Genomic DNA, 5258 nt, shown 5'->3' with positions numbered 1-5258 from the left:
GTAGTACTAAGTGCAGGCTACTATGCGTACCCAAAAACTGTGATCACGTGTGTAGTACTAAGTGTAGGCTACTACGTGTACTGGATAATTGGTCACGTGTGTAGTACTAAGTGCAAGCTACTACGTGTACAGGATTATTGGTCACATGTGTAGTACTATGTGCAGGCTACTATGCGTACCAGATAGCTTTGGCTACAAGTGTGAAAATATATGCGAGCAATTGAGTATCGCTTATTATTCAAGAGTTCAACGGGAAAATCGATTAAGTAAAAATACAATTGAACATGATTATATGATGAATAAGTGTAGGTATATGTTTATGAAAAATTATGAGCAATGTGCTCGATAATTGGGTGAATTTCGATAAGACAAAATGGATTAAGTGGAATTATGTAAGAATGAATTTTAGTGGTAAAACAGTGTTGGACAGCAGCAGTTGTATGACTTTGAAAATTCACTAAAAATTGTGGAAATTGAATAAAAATGCAAATTATATATGAAAATAAAGCTTAATGAGTCTATGTTCACATGAAAGAAACATAGGAAGCAAAAGAATTCTATATTGTGTGATATTTGAATTCTTGTGAAACAGGGTCTGAATGAATTCAAGATTCCCTGTTCTGACTTTAGAAATTCACCATAAATTGTAAAAAAACTATTAAGAGTCATACCTTACATGGATGGATTCCTTATGGAGTCTATTTTTAAGGGAAACAAACTGCATGGTTGTTGGAATTCTGTACAAGAAGAAATTTGGTTCGTAGTGCACAGATAAACTGTACTAATAAACTGATAAACTGTACTAATTGGCTAAACCAAAAATTCTGGAAATTTTATGGGAGAAATATATATGAATCTAGTTTCAAGAAAATTAACAAAACTAAAGTTGGAGTTTTTTAGTTTCAGATATGAATGATTTAGTAACTGTAACTTGATAACACATCTTAAGCTGAATATGTGTAATTGTACAATTATAGTGTTTTATCTTGAAAAGCATGGTAGTAATTGCTTATTATTTTCATATGAACTTACTAAGCGCAAAGCTTACCCATCCTCTCCATTTCTTTAGTATTGCGAATTCGGCTCGGGGTTGGAGATCGTCGAGGCAAAATCACACTATCAAACTATCATTTTGGGAAAATTAATTCAAATATTAGAAATATCAAGTGAGTGGCATGTATAGGAAGTTGGTTTGTGATATGTATTTTATTATGATTTTGACCTTACGTATCGACCGCATTGAGTTATCGTATATGATCATGAGATGTGGTCCTTATCCATTATGGTTTATAAGTTTAATTAATCATGCCATGTCCTACGTTTTGATGTGATGATATAGTTAGCTTTATTTGTTATGCATGTGTTCGAAAAGTTTTGAATTAAATGAAATTTTATGGCCCCGTTTTCGTCTATGTGTTTTGTTAAGTCTGATAATGCCTCGTACTCTGTTCCGGCCTTGGATACGGGTAAGGGGTGTTACATTTAGTGGTATCAGTGCTATGGCTTAGTTGGTTCTCGGACTAACCTAGCATGTGTAAAAGTCTAGCTATACATGCCACTGATCCGTGATAGTGTGATGTCTTTCGACGCATATGAGTACCGTCTTGCTTAGACAGAGGTACTCTCCAACCGAGTTGCACTGACCATGTTCATTGTGATGCGAAGGTGTTTGAATAAAATTACGATTATGATGAGTCTCAATTTAGAAAAGTATTAATAAAAATTTATGATATATATATATATATATATATATATATATAAGTGATAACACATGAGATGAAAGGTCATGTTGTGATAAATATCCATACTTGCTTGATGCTCATATGATGTAGTGCACTTGGCTTACTTGATAAGATGAACGGGATAAATAGAAATTCGTAGAAGTATGAGTAAAAGTTCCTAATATCATGATATGAATGAAAATGTCATTGCCTTGATTGAACATTGAATGTTGATGAATGTCAATGATATTTTTTATGAGATAAATGATTATAATGAAATGAATTTATCTATGTTAAATTTTTTGGACTGAATTATGTGATTGTAATGATATGTATATGATGATGCACGAAATGAAAGTTACGATTGTGATGCAAATATCTATGTTTGTTTAACCCTTATATGATGTCATGAGTATGATTTGTTCGAGTAGATGAATGGATAAGTCAAACTATCCAGAAAACATAGGATGCATGCATAATTATACTTGACTAAATGAGATAACTAGAAAGTGGCCATTAAACCAATATGAATGTTAGTTACTCGAAATGAATGACATGATTGAGATATGATTGCTATGATGAAAACTGTGTTATATGTATATGTATATGTATATGAGAGTTGAGTCAGAGGCCCTACGACCCCTTCCCCCTTACCAAAGTGGTGTTTTATAATGGAATTTCATGAGATTTGTACTGAATAAGTTTCCGATTGAGAAACCAAAGAGTTCAGTGCTAGAATAATTATAAATATGATTAGAGATTGAAGAATGAGTTGGTAAGTAAAGTTAAAGCTAGAAAAGTATCAGATTGGCATAAGGATTATTGGAGCTATGCACTGTCCCAGTTAAAGAATGAATTTACTTTGGTAAATTGAATTACTCAGATACAAGGTCGAGAAAAGTGTAAATCAAAATTTATTCGAACTAGTCTTCTTTAGTAAAAAGTAATATGAAATTTGTGATGGCGAAATAGTTGGGGAAATGATATCCGAAATGTGTAATATCCGAGTGTGACGATTCTGGCTAGGCAGATTTTAGTAGTTTCTTCTAAGATGTTCTATGTGTTTATCCGTTCGAGAAATATTTCTATGGTTATTGATCTTTTGAAGAAATTTTTGTTATATGGGGATGTTTTCTAATCCGATGTTAGACGAAAACATTGGTAGCTTTGATTGGTTTATAATTTGTATTACTCTATTCCTTGGGCATTCCATTATATTCTACCGATAAAAAATTGGTGAGAGAATATGTATGATACTATGATTCTATTTCTTCTACTTGATACTCCATTTGATATGTATATATATGGGAAGATACATTGTTCTTGTTGCATTTGATTCCAGTGAGATTAAATGATGTTTTCTACTGGATTTCTTTTCTCTGAGGAATTATCGGGATCTTCTATATTTTCCTATGAGTTTGGTTTTCGATTTTTCGGCATAGTATTGTATCTTGGGTTTCTTTACTCTGGGTTTCTTTATTCTGGGTTTCTCTATCTTGGATTTCTTTATTCGGTTTTCTTGTTATCTTTATTCCGTAATTTGTCAACTATGACTCATTTTCGGAGTGCATTCTTCATTCGTGATAATCATGTCAAGTATGGCTATACTTGATTTGATTTGGGTGATGTGGTGATTTCAGATTGGGATTTTTCTAATTTTCGTAAGGTTTGACAAAAGAAAGGTATAAGTGATAAAAGTGCGAGTTTCAATCGGTATGGTGGATTACTTCTCTCAAGTAAGTCAATTATAGTTAATGTCTTCAATTGAGATATTTTGGTACTTGAGCTAATGCAATTGAGACGGTTTTGATTAACGTAATGAATGAATAGTAAAGGATGACATGATGAATTGTTTTGTAACTAAAAGAAAGGATTATTTTTGAGGTTATATCAGAATTATTTCCGTAGAGGAAAGAGGAAAATGTGATAGTGAGTAGCAAACTAAAAGAGTACAGTGAGGATCGACTTCTGATAATGAATTTCAGAATATATGAGAAATTAAAGAGATATATTGGAGGCACCGCCTGAGTGAAAGTTCTTCAACACTGAATATGAAATTGAGGAATCTAAGTGAAGACCACTTTTCTGGTAAGATTTTCGAGGACGAAAATCCCTAAAGGGGTTGAGAATTGTAATATCCCGAATTAGGGCCTAATCGGAATAGTGGTTTCGTGACCACAAATCCGAGATAGAAATAATTATTTTATGATTATTTTGAGGTCTATGATATGATTGCATGATTGTGTGAAAATTTCGTGAAGAAATTCTATGCATAAAGTGCTTAATTTGAAGTTAGGGACTAAATTGAATAAGTTGCAAAACTTGTATTCTAGAAGTTTCTAGTATGAAATTGCTTTGAAATATTAATTAGGAGGTCTTAAATAGAAATTTGACCAATTTCAAAGTTTATGGACAAATATTGGACATGAATGGAATTTTTGGAAAGTTTAGTAATAAGGGCATTTTGGTCATTTAGGGGTAAAATTAATTAAAATACAAAATTAAAAGCCAATTTTGCTCATCTTCTTCACCATGGACGTGTATACCAAGGGAGACTCCATGGCTAGGGTTTCCAAGCTTCCAAGCTCGATTTTAAGTCCGTTCTAGCCTCGTTTTTAATGATTTTTACGTTTTTGGAGTCTCGGTAACTTGATTTAGCTTATGCTAGCAATAATTCAACCTAGGGTTCATATTTGGAAAAATACCCATAGATGAAATTTGTGTATTTTGGTGTTTTATGATAGAATATGAGGTTTTAAATTATGTTAGACAACTTGTGCTACTCGGTTTTAAGTGAAAATGAGCAAAAGGGCTTAATCGGTAAAAATACCTAATAGTCATAAGTACATGTTAGAGTGAGAATTTGATGTTTCCATAGAAGGGAAAAATGATCAGAATGTCATAAAACATAAGAAAATAGGATGAAGTTTAATTTCCAAACCTTGGGGAAAAAGTGCAAATATGCAAAAGTTTAGGGGTCAAAATGAAAATTTTTAAAAATATGATTTTTGGATGCGTATGAATAGTGTGACCAATTATTAGGCTAAATGTGATATTATAGATGAAGGAAATCGAGATTCGGGCTTAAATCGGGAAAATACAAGGTTATGGACTAAAATTGTAAATTGCTGTTTCTAGATCGAGGTAAGTTCGTATGATAATAATAATGCAATGTTATGTTTGAATTATATTTCTTACTATTATTGCATATATTTTATGATTTAATATATTGGAAAAGTTGATGGGATGGTGTTTATGATGTGGAAATATGACATGAAAGAATGTTACATGAAATGCAAGAAAATGAAGATACATGACAAGTGATATATGAAATATGTGATATATGTTATGTAAATTCTTAAAAGCTGATTTGATATTTGAGTTGTGTCTTATTATACTATGAATGGACAATTGGTACTATGGATCTGAGATCGACACTTGAGTAAATTGTACATAAATAATCTATCGATTCTTTTTATGTAATTATATTTTGATATCATATGAAATGTGGTCGCCTATCAAATGGTTATTTGATGT

This window comes from Gossypium arboreum, chromosome 2 (assembly GCF_025698485.1).
Source record: "Gossypium arboreum isolate Shixiya-1 chromosome 2, ASM2569848v2, whole genome shotgun sequence".
In the NCBI taxonomy this organism is placed as follows: Eukaryota; Viridiplantae; Streptophyta; class Magnoliopsida; order Malvales; family Malvaceae; genus Gossypium; species Gossypium arboreum.
This window is presented reverse-complemented; position numbering follows the sequence as displayed.